We start from the raw sequence: 16242 nt of genomic DNA, 5'->3' as shown, positions 1-16242 counted from the left end.
AGAAAGAGAGAAAAAACTGAAATAAAATCCAAAGAAAGGAAAGAGCTGAGACAAGGTGCCCCAGCACAGAAACTTCCAGCTACTCCTGACAGCTAGACAAATGAAACTGAGTTGGATACAGGAAGTGGAGGGTTATGTACTGAGGGGACCACCCCCTGGGGGTGGGATATGTTAAAAGTCTTTGTACTAACATATTCTATTGCCTAGCTACTCCTACGGAATAAAGGACATAACCCCATTGGTGATGAATATGAAGTGGGCGGCGACTGTCGGGGGACGTAAGAGAAATATATTATTTCAAACACATACACGTACCATTTCTCAGAGTTCACCATGTCTACCAACATCACTAATCCAATCAAAAATGTCATGACTAACAAGTGGTTAAATTATTAAACATTCTACCTTACAGCAATGGCGTTGTGGGTTCGAAACCCCTACCTAAAACTTTCTCTGTGGTTCTACTTGCACAAAGACAGATATTGCTGTTGTCGGTTTTCCTTTTTTTTTTTTACAAACACTATCATTGTATGTTCGTTGACTAATGAATGAATTACTCTACTGGGCGTTTGCTTTACTGGGTGGGTGTAGGATAACCTATGTTATATCAAGGCATTGGACTAGAGTGGATTGGTTTGCCTGTGAAAAGGCCACCATGTCTTTGTCTGAATTTTGGGAGGTGGGGTGTTTGCTGGTAAGGCTTTTTTTGGATAAATACTTTGCCTCTCTAAAGGTTTGGTATGGTTTTTGATTTGATAGTGGTTTAAAATGGAAAGGCAGGATCATGCAAACACTAACCATAAAATGTATGTTCGGTATGTATTATGCTTAATGCTAAGGTGTGTACAACTTATTGGGCCTGACCCTTGTAGATTGCAAGCTCTATATCCATTTAGCAAACGTTTATCTTTGCACTGTAATTTAAATAAAAGTAGCCTTGATTGGGGGGGGTAATTTCACATGACTGCTACAGTGATTCATTATGTCTATACATATTCATTAAAGCGGAGTTCCGGCCACGAAAATTTATTTTTAATAAAAATACCCCCGGGACAGTCAGGGCTAGTACATTCCACAATGGATAGCCTCTTATCTGTCCCAGGTCGCACTTGACTTTTAGAAGAAATACTTACCTTGAAAATTTCTTCTCCATCGCTGCAATCTCGGATGTGGGCAGCTGAAGCCAGCGCGTCTCTTCCGTGTCCTCTTCTCCCAGAATGAGCCTGCACCGGCCCCGCTCATCACTTCCAGTGCGGGCGAGTCATCCCTCCACAGCTTCTGGGCATGCCCAGAAGCTGTTTAGCAGGGAATGAGGCGCCCGCGCCGAAAGGGACGAGCGGGGCTGATGCAGGCGCATTGATTCCTGGGAGCGATGACGTTCAGCTCCCAGGAATCAATGCAAAGAGGAAGTGATGGTGCGGGCCACGGCCACAGAGGGAGGAAGTGGAAGAAAGGAGAGTATATTTTTCTTCAATAACAAGGTAAGTAAACAAAAATTGTAACTGTCCATTTGTTGGAGGAGCTTTTAAACTAGGAGACGTGGGGGGAGGGCTCAGAAGTAGAGTAAGTTAGGAGGGAGCAAAGGACTGAAGGCAGTTGTAGGGTCAGCAGCGACAGTAGGTCCACAACGTCAATCGGTAGGTCTGTGCGGGAAAACCTCAGACCAAACAGGAATAAACATAACCAATCACGTTTAACTTCCGTAAAACTAAGAGGGGTATATGCTAATGCCAGGAGCCTAGCAAATAAAATGGATGAGTTGGAAATGTTAGTTCATGGGGAGGACATAGACCTTGTGGGAATAGCGGAGGACATAGACCTTGTGGGAATAGCGGAGACTTGGTTCGACCCCTCACATGACTGGCGGGCAAATATCCAAGGGTATTCGGTGTACCGGAAGGACAGGGTAGGAAAAAGAGGGGGAGGGGTATGTCTCTACGTCAAGAACAATGTAAGGGTGATTGAGAGGAGTGACATTACGGAAGGGATGAGTATGGAGTTAGAATCCGTGTGGGTAGAACTCCTTAGGGAAGGAGTAAAGGGAAAAAGTAATTGTGGGGGTTTGCTATAGGTCACCTAAACAAGGGGAGGAGGTAGAGCTGGAATTTTTAGCACTTTTGGGTAAAGTGGCAAAGCTAGGATCAGTCATCATATTGGGGGACTTCAATTATCCCGACATTGACTGGGGAGAGGGGATTACACACTCACATAAGGCCTGTCTATTCACGGAAACCTTACAGGATAATTACATGTCACAGCTGGTGGATTCTCCTACTAGAGAAAACGCAATCCTGGATCTATTGATCACTAATGACCCAGACAATCTCGGAGGTAGGAGTCCAGGACTACCTGGGCTCTAGCGATCACAGATGATCACATTTAGTGTAAATAACAATAGAACAAGGCAAGTGGGGAACATAAGAACCCTTAACTTCAGAAGGGCAGACTTTCCAAAATTGTACTCATTGATGGAAAAGGTAAACTGGGACCGAACCCTAGGATCCCTGACCACAGAGGAAAAATGGGAATGCTTTAGAAACATTAAGCAAAGGCATCTTGCAGTGCATTCCTATGGGAAATAAATTTAGAAGAGACAAGGCCAAACCTGGCTGGCTAAACCGTAGCGTTAAAAACCTTATTAGGGGGAAAAAATTGGCCTTCAGGAAATATAAATCAGAAGGCACAGTATTGGCTTTCGACCAATACAAGGAGGCAAATAAGAAGTGTAAACACGAAATCAAGATGGCTAAAATAGACTTTGAGAGACAAATAGCGGAGGATAGTAAAAAAAACCCAAAGAAATTCTTTAAGTATATCAACAGCAAAAAAACTAGGGCAGAGCATATTGCACACATAATTAGCGATGATGGGGGGGATGGTTACTGTTATACCTGAAGGGTTTCACATGTACTGTCACTTTAAGGCTGGCTCCACCCAGGAGTGATGACAAGGGTCAAGGGGCAGAGTGGCCATCTTGGAGACACATGTAGAGATGTATTGATATGCAGAGCTGTCCTGTAATGCATGCTGGAGTGTACAGAGGGTCCTGAATAAACTACCGTTGTTCCAGACCAGAGTCCTGTGTCTCTCACAACACGAAGAATATAACAGTGGCGACGAGGATGGGATTTACAAGGTTACTATCCGTGTGAGAAAGGAAAGGAAGAAAAAAAAAAACTCTGGATTGTCAGCTGAATACAGAGCCCAGCAGGAAAATGTCATTGATCGGGACATTAAGTGAATTTGATGGAGAACAGACATCGTGGAGCTCCTGGATTGAAAGATTAGAACAATATTTCTGTGCAAATGCCATTCCAGACGACAGGCAAGTAGCAGTATTTCTGACAGTGGTTGATGCTAGGACATATGACACTCTTAGGGATCTCCTTTTCCCTGAAAAACCAGCAACTAAGACTTTGGCAGAGCTCCTGACACTGTTAGGAAATCACTTCCAGCCTAAACCACTAGAGATTGCAGAAAGATTCAGGTTCTATCAGCGGCAGCAGCAGCCGGGTGAAGATATTAAGGCTTATGTGCTCGCCCTTCGCAGACTAGCCTCAACCTGTTCTTTTGGGGAGTATTTACCAACTGCACTGAGGGATAAGTTTGTCATGGGACTAAATAGTGAGTCTAGCCAAAAGAGACTGTTAACAGAGAAAGACCTTACCCTTACAAAGGCAATTGAGATAGCTTCAGTGATGGAAATGGCTGTGAAAGATGTAGAGGCATTGAACCCCCAGAGCAGATTGAACCCCCAGGTTAAAGAGGAAGTTTTCAGAACAGCAGTCAAGCAAACTGCAGCTAACGGTAAATATAGACTCTCACCAAGCCGGGAGTCAGCTTGCTACGGTTGTGGGAATACAGACCATGATCACAAAGTCTGCCGGTTTAAGGATCAGCTCTGTCATAATTGTGGAAAGGCAGGCCATCTGAAACTAGTCTGCCGTAGTAAGAAGGTGCGAAATAAACAACCTCTGAACACCAGGACAAAGGCATATATGGTGGGAAGATATACATCGTCATCTGAATCAGAGGATGAGGAAGTGCTCCACAGATTGGACATACATCATATGCATTCAGCACCCTCAGCAATGACTGTAGAGGTAACCGTGGAAGGAAAGAAACTCAAGATGGATGTAGACACAGGAGCAGCAGTTTCAGTTATCACCCAGAAGCAATGGAGAAAACTTCTGATCCGAACAACTGTCTGTCCAACACCAATCAAACTGCAGACATACTCAAAGCAGATACTCCACCCACTGGGTTACGTGAAAGTACAGGTATCCTACAAGGGTCAGACAAAGAGAATGCCATTGTATATCCTAGAACATGGGGGACCCCCTCTCTTTGGGAGAGACTGGATTGCTCACTTTGGCATGCCAGACATCGCCATTAACCCCTGCAGCACTGTGACCATCACATCAAGAGATAACGAGGGATGGGTGGAATCCATGAAACAGCGATTCCCGCAAGTCTTTGATCACCATTTGGGAAAAATAAAGCATGACTGTGTGAGACTCAGGCTGAAACCCAATGCCCAGCGCCTAGGTTCTTCAAAGCTCGGACGGTACCTTTTCGCTCTCTGAGCAGGTGTGGAAGCTGAACTAAGCCGGCTGGAGGAACAAGGTGTTATCTCAAAGGTAGAGCACAGCGAGTGGGCATCACCAGTTGTACCAGTAAAGAAAGCGAATGGGGACTTACGCATTTGTGGCGATTTCCGCATGGCACTAAATTCTCAACTGGAGATAGACCAGTATCCCCTACCCAGAGTAGATGACATTTTTGCCTCTCTTGCAGGAGGTCAAAAGTTCACCAAGCTTGATCTCAGGCAAGCTTATTTACAGTTTGAGGTCCACCCTTCGTCCCGTAAGTTTCTAACCATCAACACTCACAAGGGACTGTATGAATACAATCGGATGGTGTTTGGGGTAGCCTCCGCCCCAGCCATTTGGCAACGCAAAATGGATGAGATTTTGGCAGACATTCCTTTCACACAGTGCCTGTTAGATGACATGCTCATCACGGGCCTGACGGACCAGGAACACAAGCGTAACGTGGAGCTTGTGTTGGCCAGACTCCAAGAGCAGGGTCTAAAAGTGAACTTAGCGAAATGCCAATTCATGGTACCTAAATTGGAGTTTTTGTGGCCACCTTGTGGATGCAGAGGATATACACACCACGGAAAGCCAAAGTTGATGCTTTAGTAAAAGCTCCAGCCCCAACCAACGTCCAACAGCTGCGATCATACCTGGGCTTGCTGAACTATTACCACAAATTCCTGCCGGATCTAGCACACACTTTGTTTCCGTTGAACAAGCTTTTGGAGAAACACTCCAGATGGAACTGGTCGGCTGCATGCCAACGTGCTTTTGAAGTTTCTAAGCGAAAGCTGTTGGCGTCACGCATGCTCGTGCACTATGACCTCCAAAGGCCTCTCACCTTGGCTTGTGATGCCTCACCCTATGGTCTAGGGGCTGTACTATCTTACGTTTTACCAGATGGGTCAGAGAAACCTGTGGCATTCGCCTCCAGGTCCTTGACAAAAGCAGAAAGCAATTACTCTCACATTGACAAAGAGGCTCTGGTGCTCATATGGGCAATTAAGAAGTTTCATCTTTACCTGTATGGTAGGGAATTCACCATACTGACTGATCATAAACCACTCCTTCAGATCTTTAGCCCTGACAAAGGCATCTCCCAGACGACTGTGGCCCGTCTTCAACGCTATGCCCTATTCTTGGGAGCATATAGCTACAAAATCCAGTATCGCAGCTATGATGCCAATGCTAATGCGGACGCCATGTCCCGGCTGACAAGGACATTAACAGACTCTTCTCCACCTGTCAAGAGTTGTCGTTACACCAGCCTGTCCTTTCTGTCTTCCGGTAGCAGTAGCAGCCCATACAGCCAAGGATACCTTCCTTCAGACAATACTCTCCTGGGTACGGTACGGTTGGCCTGCAACTGTCGCACTGGATTATGAACCTTACTTCCGTAGGCGTCTGGAATTAACTGTGGCTGGCAACTGTGTTTTATGGGGAGACCGAGTGATCGTTCCACAGACCCTCCGGAGACACATTCTGGACTTGCTACATACTGGTCATCCCGGGGGCACACGTATGTAACAAAAGGTCAGAGGCTATGTGTGGTGGCCGAACCTCGACTGCGATATCACGACATATGTGAATGCGTGTGTTGGATGTGCACAAACTGCAAGAGACCCTCCGAGGGTGCGTCCAGCCCTGGACTTGGCCCACGGTCCCCTGGTTTCGCCTACACTTGGACTTTGCAGGCCCGATCAGAGGACACACCTTTTTGATCATTATTGATGCCCATTCAAAGTGGCCTGAGGTCATTCCTGTTACCCAGCCAACAACTAAGGCGACAATTTCCATACTGTTACATCTCGCTGCTACGTTTGGATACCCCAGAGAAATTGTCACAGACAACGGTGCACAATTCACAAGCCAGGAGTTTCAGAGTTTCCTGACTGCCCACAACATAAAACACAAGTTGACCGCACCTTACCACCCGGCTACAAATGGTCAAGCAGAAAGGTTTGTACAGACCTTCAAACGCTATTTCAAAGCTACTGTGGCTACAAGTAAACAACAGTCCCTGTCACCCCAGCAGCTGGACTCCTTCCTTTCTGCTTACAGAACCACACCACATGCAACTACTGGGAAAACTCCAGCTGAACTTCTTTTGGGTCGGCAGCCATGGACTGTTTTGGATATGCTCCGCCCTCAAACTGTCCAGGAACATGTACGGCAGTCCCAAGACAAGAGGGTCGAACACGACGAGATTCCCCGGTTTACAGCCCAGCAAAAGGTATGGGCTCAATCTTATGGCGCTTCCAACACTCGTTGGCTTCCTGCTATAGTCGCAGAGACTTTGGGACCCAAAATGTATCGGGTCTGCCTGGAAGATGGTTCCATTTGCAGAAGGCATGCGGACCAATTGAGTCCTCGTTCTCAGCTGCCCGAATCCCTGACATCGGCTGCACCTCCAGTGTCTCAAGGATCTACTCCTACCGGATCAGGAGGCATTGAGACTGATGCTTGGGAGGACTCTGAACTTTTGAACTCAGCTCCAACAGAGCCCTCCAGCCCTGGTCCAGAGGTCTGCTCACCCTCTGAGCTAGGGGATCCCCTCTTGGCCCCGCCGGTGTCCATTCGCTGGGTGCCCGTCCTCAACGACACTGTCGCCCTCCTGACCGGTTTCAAATGCAAGACCGGTTACGAGACTTTCGACGAGCCCGCCGAAAGTGATCCGCTGCCATTTTCTCCCCGGAGCGTCCCTGGAAGTTGTTCTCACATCCGGACGTGGAAGAAACCATGTAAATCTCCTGAGTTGGAGGAGGACTGTATTGGACAATTATGAGTTACTGTTTTATGCCTGTTCTTGTTTTGTTTTTTTAGGTATGGATGGAAGGTGTTATACCTGAAGGGTTTCACATGTACTGTCACTTTAAGGCTGGCTCCACCCAGGAGTGATGACAAGGGTCAAGGGGCAGAGTGGCCATCTTGGAGACACATGTAGAGCTGTATTGATATGCAGAGCTGTCCTGTAATGCATGCTGGAGTGTACAGAGGGTCCTGAATAAACTACCGTTGTTCCAGACCAGAGTCCTGTGTCTCTCACAACACGGAGAATATAACAGTTACAGAGGACACTGAAAAAGCAACCGTGCTGAATGCTTTTTTCTCGTCAGTCTTTACACAGGAAAAGGAGGGGTACACTGACCATGACTGTTTGGTTAGTAGTAATACACAGGACTTGCCACTATGGCTAACAGAGGGTGAAATCAGGGAAAGGCTGGATAAACTTAACACAAACAAATCACCAGGCCCGGATGGCGTACATCCGAGAGTACTCAAGGAACTCAGTAAGGTTATATCCAGACCACTGTTCCTGATCTTTGCGGACAGTATTAGGACAGGAGATGTACCAGGAGATTGGAGGAACGCTAACGTGATTCCGATATTCAAAAAGGGTCAGAGGCATGTCCCGGGAAATTATAGGCCTGTCAGTTTGACATCGATAGTATGTAAACTTCTAGAGGGGATGATAAGGGACTATATCGTAGAGTTTGCTAAAGACAACAGCATCATCAGTAATAACCAGCACGGGTTTACAAATGGGCGTTCTTGTCAAACCAATCTATTAGCATTCTACGAGGAGGTGAGCTGTGAGCTAGATAGGGACAGACCAGTGGATGTGGTGTACCTAGATTTCGCTAAGGCGTTTGATACAGTTCCCCATAAGTGCTTAATTTATAAAATAAGGTCTGCAGGCATCGACAGCAGGGTTTGCTTTTGGATACGGAACTGGCTAAAAGGGCGTGTCCAAAGGGTGGAAATAAACAGCGCATACTCAGACTGGTCTGAGGTAGTAAGCGGGGTCCCCCAAAGCTCAGTCCTGGGACCAACCTTGTTCAATTTATTCATAAACAGCATTGAGGTCGGGGTCAGTAGTTCAATAGCAGTTTTTGCAGATGACACAAAATTGGGCAGGGCAATAACTGCACAGCATGAAGCAGATATCCTACAGGATGACCTGGACAAAATAACGGAGTGGGCAACGACTTGGCAAATGAGGTTTAACGTAGAGAAGTGTAAGGTTTTGCACTTGGGGACTAGAAACATAAAAGCACAATACACGTTAGGAGGGGAGCCCTTGGGGGAATCAAAAGTGGAGAAGGATCTGGGAGTCTTGGTTGATGATAGACTAGGCAACAGCATGCAATGTCAAGCGGCAGCTGCCAAAGCTAGCAGAATATTAGCATGCATAAAGAAAGGGATGTATTCCAGAGAGAAGACTATAATCCTTCCACTTTATAAAACTCTGGTCCGACCGCATCTGGAGTATTCTGTCCAGTTCTGGTCTCCAGTCCTCAGAAGGGATGTGTTGGAGCTGGAGAAAGTCCAGAGAAGGGCAACTAAACTAATTAGGGGATTGGAGGACCTTGATTATGAAAAGCGTCTGCAATCGCTTGATTTATTCTCCCTGGAGAAGAGACGCCTGAGGGGGGACATGATAGCAATTTTTAAATATCTCAATGGGGATCTCAACTTAGAAAAAAAGCTGTTCAGTCGAAGGGATTGCATGAGGACTCGGGGGCATACAATGCGATTAGAGAAGAGTTTTAACCTCAGGCAACGTGGGGGGTTCTTTACTGTTAGGGCTACAAGATTGTGGAATTCTCTACCACAAGAGGTGGTTTCTGCGGGTAGTATGGTGGCTTTCAAAAGACTATTGGACGTGCATCTCAAGGATCAGAACATTCAGGGGTATGTGAGATGATTACAGCCACACACACCTACACAGGTTGAACTGGATGGACTATTGTCTTTATTCAACATCACCTACTATGTAACTATGTAAGGTGACCAAAAGCAAGCGGATGGCCCAAAATCGATTATGTCGATTTTGTGGCCGGAACTGCGCTTTAAAGCTTTTTTGTTTCTACACAGCTTATGTTTTTTGTTTTTTTTTTTCTCTATATGCAATTGCGTATTTTGAACTTTATCCATTTCACTGCAATCTCTCAATCACCACAGGCGACTGGAAATGACACTATTTGAGGGTGCACACATTGACGGAACTTGTACAGCTGCTCGCACGATACAGACAAACAGAACAGCTTGCGTGCATTTGCAGGGTAAGTCAGGGAGGGGTAATTTTGTCACTTAGGCATGGAGGGATCTGTCAGTCAGTTAGCTGGTGGGGGGGTGGAATGTCTTTTAGTGCACCACATCACACATGGTAGTTCCTAATTCTAGCCACATTACACTTCCTGCATGTGAACATGGTTCGGGAGATTATATATACAAACATACACACACACACACACACATACAGTACAGACCAAAAGTTTGGACACACCTTCTCATTCAAAGAGTTTTCTTTATTTTCATGACTATGAAAATTGTAGTCACACTTCAAGAGGTAGTCACCTGAAATGGTCTTCCAACAATCTTGAAGGAGTTCCCAGAGATGCTTAGCACCCGTTGGCCCTTTTGCCTACACTCTGCGGTCCAGCTCACCCCAAACCATCTCGATTGGGTTCAGGTCCTGTGACTGTGGAGGCCAGGTCATCTGGCGCAGCACCCCATCACTCTCCTTGGTCAAATAGCCCTTAAACAGCCTGGAGGTGTGTTTGGGGTCATTGTCCTGTTGAAAAATAAAGGATGTTCCAACTAAACGCAAACTGTATGGAATAGCATGCCGCTGCAAAATGCTGTGGTAGCCATGCTGGTTCAGTATGCCTTCAATTTTGAATAAATCCCCAACAGTGTCACCAGCACAGCACCTCCACACCATCACACCTCCTCCTCCATGCTTCACGGTGGGAACCAGGCATGTAGAGTCCATCCGCTCACCTTTTCTGCGTCGCACAATGACACGGTGGTTGGAACCAAAGATCTCAAATTTGGACTCATCAGACCAAAGCACAGATTTTCACTGGTCTAATGTCCATTTCTTGTGTTCTTTAGCCCAAACAAGTCTCTTCTGCTTGTTGCCTTTCTTTAGCAGTGGTTTCCTAGCAGATATTCTACCATGAAGGCCTGATTCACACAGTCTCCTCTTAACAGTTGTTCTAGAGATATGTCTGCTGCTAGAACTCCGTGTGCCATTGACCTGGTCTCTAATCTGAGCTGCTGTTAACCTGCAATTTCTGAGGCTGGTGACTCAGATGAACTTATCCTCAGCAGCAGAGGTGACTCTTGGTCTTCCTTTCCTGGGGCGGTCCGCATGTGAGCCAGTTTCTTTGTAGCGCTTGATGGTGTTTGTGACTGCAATTGGGGACACTTTCAAAGTTTTCCCACTTTTTCGGACTGACTGACCTTCATTTCTTGAAGTAATGATGGCCATTCGTTTTCCTGTACTTAGCTGCCTTTTTTTGCCATAATACACATTCTAACAGTCTACTCAGTAGGACTATCATCTGTATATCCACCCCACTTCTGCACAACACAACTGATGGTCCCAACCCCATTTATAAGGCAAGAAATCACACTTATTAAACCTGACAGGGCACACCTGTGAAGTGAAAACCATTTCAGGTGACTACCTCTTGAAGTGTGACTCTACAATTTTCATAGTCATGAAAATAAAGAAAACTCTTTGAATGAGAAGGTGTGTCCAAACTGTTGGTCTGTACTGTACATATACATACACACAGCTGCAAGAAAAAGTATGTGAACCCTTTGGAATATGGATTTCTGCACAAATTGGTCATAAAATGTGATCTGATCATCATCATCCAAGTCACAACAATAGACAGACAATCAAAGTCTGCTTAAACTAAAACACACAAAGAATGAAATGTTGCCATGTTTTTATTGAACACACCATGTAAACATTCACAGTGCAGGTGGAAAAAGTATGTGAAGCCCTAGACTAATGACATCTCCAAGAGCTAATTGGACTCCAGTTGGCTGACATCTCACTCCAATCAATGAGATGAGATTGGAGGTGTTGGTTACAGCTGCCCTACCTATAAAAAACACATACCAGTTCTGGGTTTGCTTTTCCCAAAAAGCATTGCCTGATGTGAATGATGCCTTGCACAAAAGAGCTTTCAGAAGACCTACGATTAAGAATTGTTGACCTGCATAAAGCTGGAAAGGGTTATAAAAGTATCTCCAAAAGCCTTGCTGTTCATCAGTCCACGGTAAGACAAATTGTCTATGAAAGGAGAAAGTTCAGCACTGCTGCTACTCTCCCTAGGAGTGGCCATCCTGTAAAGATTACTGCGAGAGCACAGCGCAGACTGCTCAATGAGGTGAAGAAGAATCCTACAGTGTCAGCTAAAGACTTACAAAAGTCACTGGCAAATGCTAACATCCCTGTTGGCGAATCTACAATACGTACAACACTAAACAAGAATAGATTTCATGGGAGGATACCACAAAAGAAGCCATTGCTGTCCAAACAAAACATTGCTGCATGTTTACAGTTTGCACAAGAGCACCTGGATGTTCCACAGCAGTACTGGCAAAATATTCTGTGGACAGATGAAACCAAAGTTGAGTTGTTTGGAAGAAACACACAACACTATGGGCCCTTTCACACGGGCGCTCCGTATGTCCGCAAATCATCCTATTTTTTTGCGGATGATTTACGTACATAATGTAAGTCAATGGCATTGCGGATGTCAGCGGAATACCATCCACTGACATCCGTTTTTCTTCCTTTCAGTTCTGTTCCGTTATTTGGAACGGAACCCCATTTTTCCTCCGTTCAAAAAACGGAAAGGAAGCAAAATCGGATGTCAGCGGTGTCAACCGCTGACATCCGCAATGCCCATAGACTTACATTATGTTCGTATATCATCCGAAAACGGATGGGATGATATGCGGACATACGGAGCGGATGACACACGTGTCATCCGTTCGTTAAAAAAAAAAAAAAGTCCCGCAGCAGAGCAAAAAACCAGAGCGGCCGTGTGAAAGAGGCATAAGTGTGGCGAAAAAGAGGCACAGCACACCAACATCAAAATCTCATCTCAACTGTGAAGTATGGTGGTGGGGGCATCATGGTTTGGGGCTGCTTTGCTGCGTCAGCGCCTGGACGGATTGCTACCATCTAAGGAAAAATGAATTCCCAAGTTTATCAAGACATTTTGCAGGAGAACTTAAGGCCATCTGTCTACCAGCTGAAGCTCAACAGAAGATGGGTGTTGCAACAGGACAATGACCCAAAGCATAGAAGTAAATCAACAGAATGGCTTTAACAGAAGAAAATGAAGCACAGATGCCTGTATGGCAAAAAGCCCAGGAAGCACTAGGCGCCCAAGTAGAAAGCGCCGAAACAGGGAAAGTTAAGACTTAACCCATAAATTAAGATGCCTGCTACACCGACTGTCCGATTCACCTGGAAATAGTCGCAGCAGACAAAAGGCAGCCCTGTCCTTGGGCCATACGTGAGCACAGAGAGCGAACCTGAATACGGGAAGACTCCGTAGTCGCCAAGTACCCCTCGAGTGCCCGAACTCCATCCAGAGTATGCAGCGCACATTCCGTAGGATGAGGGGGCTTAGGACACAAGATGGCAACACAATGGCCTCAGCAAGTGAACACTAGAAGCCACCTTTGGAGGAAAGGACAGATCTGGATGAAGTACCTCCTGACCCCATGAACCAACATATAGGGAGAACGACAGGACAATGTCACCAGTGCCGACACCCTGCGTGCAAAGTGACAACCAAGGCGGCTACCTTCTGTAATAAAGGTAAGCAGGGGATACCCTCGATACTCGCAAAGGAGGGTCTGGAAGAACCGACTGCAGCAACCAAGGTCTCCAGCTGGCAATGGAGGTCGCACCGGAAGAACCAAGTGTCGCACCCCCTGGAAAAAGTTAGGCACCAGGGAACAGGGGGCCAACGGCCTGTGGAATAAAAATTACCAAAGCCGAAACCTGACCCTTGACAGTACTCAAGGCTAACTTTTGATCAACCCCCCGTTGAAGGAAGCCAGGATCCTGCCACTGAGTAAGAGCAAGGGGGAGCCCAAGAAGACTCAGTGTATATTTGTATGGCCCTTTAGGCTGATTTAGACAGGTTTATTACAAGGGTGGAAACTGCATTTAAGGAGGACATTGCACAGCTCAAAACAGATACATCCCACTTGGGGTCCCGCATGGAAACCCTGGAACAGAGATTAGATGAGACTATCCCTGTTATCTCTCAGCTCCAGGCCCGGTGTGTAGACCAGGACAGGAGGATTGAGGCCCTGTTATGCCAGCTTGATGACTTTGAGAATCGCAGCAGGCATGGTAATATACGCATTTGCGGCCTGCCAGAGGCCACAGCACTGAGGGACATCATCCCCACTCCGGTTGATGTATTCCGGGCAATCCTGGAACTCCCTGCTACTGCCCCGATAGAAATGGACAGGGCTCATAGGGCCCTGCAGCCTCCATCACAGGATGCAGATAACCCACATGATGTCATTTGCAAGCTCCACAAATTCACTCTCAAGGACAGCATCACGTGGAAAATGCTCAATAAACCTCTTTGACTTTGATGGTGCCCGCCTTTATTTCTATCAAGATCTATCACGCCGTATGCCGACGCAGCGCAGGGCCCTGCGTCCCCTTCTGGAATCCCTCCATGTTGCAGATCTCACCTACCGCTGGGGTTTCCCCTTCCATCTCCAAGCCTCTAGGAATGGGGTTTCAGCTACCCTTCGCACCGAAGATAATCTCCCCGAGTTCCTGTCTACCCTGGACCTGGACCCTGTGGACATTCCCCGACTAGAGAAACATTTCTGACCTCCCTGCAGTGTCTCTTCCTCAGCCCTGGCAGTCCGCCTCTCGCAAACGGAATTGCCCACGCTCCTCGGGTGTCCCGACTCCAGCGGCTCCGGCTGAAGATCTCTGACCGCTTGAACTGTTGGCCCTCTGCACTTTCCCCTCTGCCCCACAGTTGGTGATCGAGGCTCCCTGTCTCCGCTGGTCCCCCCCTAGCCCCCCCCCCCCCGTTATGACCCCTATGCTTGGTGCTTTGGACTGTTGCTGGGAAGGACTGGTTGGGACTTTGGTCTAGTTGGCCTGGGCTCTCCCTATGGCCCCGGGTTTGGCCGCACTTTATCCATGGGCTAGGTTGACGGGTGCAGGGTGGGTGTCCCTCCTTGTTCCCCTCCTTTATCTTTAGGAACCGTGACTCCCCCCCTCCTTTATCTTTGGGAACCGTGACTCTCCCCCCCCCTCCCCCCGGTGACTAGCCCACGATACCACCCAGTAGGCCCTACCTTTACGGGTTATTTTGGTCCCCTTTGTTGGACCATGGCTCCGGCTCAGGGTGTGTCCCCTCCTTAAGCGTGCACCCTTGGCTGGAACCTTAGATATATGGTCACCTAATGGTGAGCAGTGTTTGCCACCTATTGTGGCTTATGTACTTTTTCTCTGTTATGCATATTTGTTTCCATGTATTAACCTCCTATTATTTTCCCCTTCCTGACTCCTGTCGTGCCTGCCAGTCTGGATAAGCCCTCTGTGTCGAGCCTGCCGCCTCCTGATGATCCTCTCCCCCCACTTACCTGCTGATGGCTTTGTTTAAGGTAATATCTTACAATGTCTGTTCTCCTCACAAGTGTAACCGCCTGTGGTGGGAGCTGAAAAAGCTTAAGGCACAGGTGGTCCTCCTGCAGGAGACCCACTTCACCCCCCCCCAGTCTCTCCCGAAGCTCCCCACCCACCTTTTTACTCCACAGCCCCTCCCCAATCAGCAAATCCCCGGGCACGGCTATTGCTACCCATAGAGTATGTCCCTTTCAGCCTACGGATCACCTGGTGAACCCTCATGGTCGCTATGTGTTTCTGAAAGGCACGATTATGGGTAAGATGTACACGTTCGCTTCTGTTTATGCCCCTAACACGGGTCAGCTCACTTTAACAGACGCGACACTTGAGCGCCTGGCTTCATTCAGTTAAGGATCCCTGATTGTTGGGGGCGACTTCAATGTCTGCTCTGATCCCCTCATAGATACTGAGAATGGCTGCAATGAGGGATGCTCACACCTGCTTCTTTTCAAAAAATTGTCAAAAAACTTTATTAAAGAACATATGACACTCTGTTTAAAAATACCCCGACATGGGGAACAATGTTCAAATGCATGAATGCAAACTGTTATGAACCATTAACATATATGACATAAACAGTGTCATATGTTCTTTAATAAAGTTTTTTGACAATTTTGAAAAGAAGCAGGTGTGAGCATCTCTCATTGCAGCCATTCTCAGGGGCTAGTCTATGGCCCCTTTCCTCTTTCTATACCAGTATATTTTAGGCTGCGGTGGCTCCCTACTCATTAATGGAGACCATTAGACTATATTAGTGGGTCTCTTGACGGTCTGTGTACAGCCCCATTGCTAGACACTACAGTCTCTGACATAGGTGCCTCTCTTTTTGCCTGCCCCTCATAGATACCTCCCATGGTCGATCCTCCCACTCACTCATTCTCCTTCCTTAAGCACTACCGTAAAACTATCCAGTCCCATCTCCTTGAAGATTCTTGGCGGATCTTACACCCCCAGGAGAAGGACTTTAGTTACTATTACTCCCTGCATGAGGTGTATACGAGGATAGACGTCATCTACATTGACCACCCTGCCCTGTAGTTCCTACTGCTGTCATCCATTGGTAATATCACGATCTCTGATCATGCTCCGATTGTGTTGGAGCTTGCCTTGCCTCCTCCAGGTCCTGAACCTGACGGCAATGTTCCCTTTAAG

General features: G+C 47.0%; 1 protein-coding gene across 3 annotated transcripts in view; it reads right to left on the bottom strand.

Annotated features, from left to right (window-relative positions):
• Positions 1-16242, bottom strand: part of POLDIP3 (DNA polymerase delta interacting protein 3) — a 610789-nt gene that overhangs the window by 516856 nt on the left and 77691 nt on the right. The gene's annotated exons all lie outside the window — the stretch shown is intronic.

Source organism: Pelophylax lessonae, assembly GCF_965119305.1.
Source record: "Pelophylax lessonae genome assembly, chromosome: 8".
Lineage (NCBI taxonomy): Eukaryota > Metazoa > Chordata > Amphibia > Anura > Ranidae > Pelophylax > Pelophylax lessonae.
This window is presented reverse-complemented; position numbering and strand designations above follow the sequence as displayed.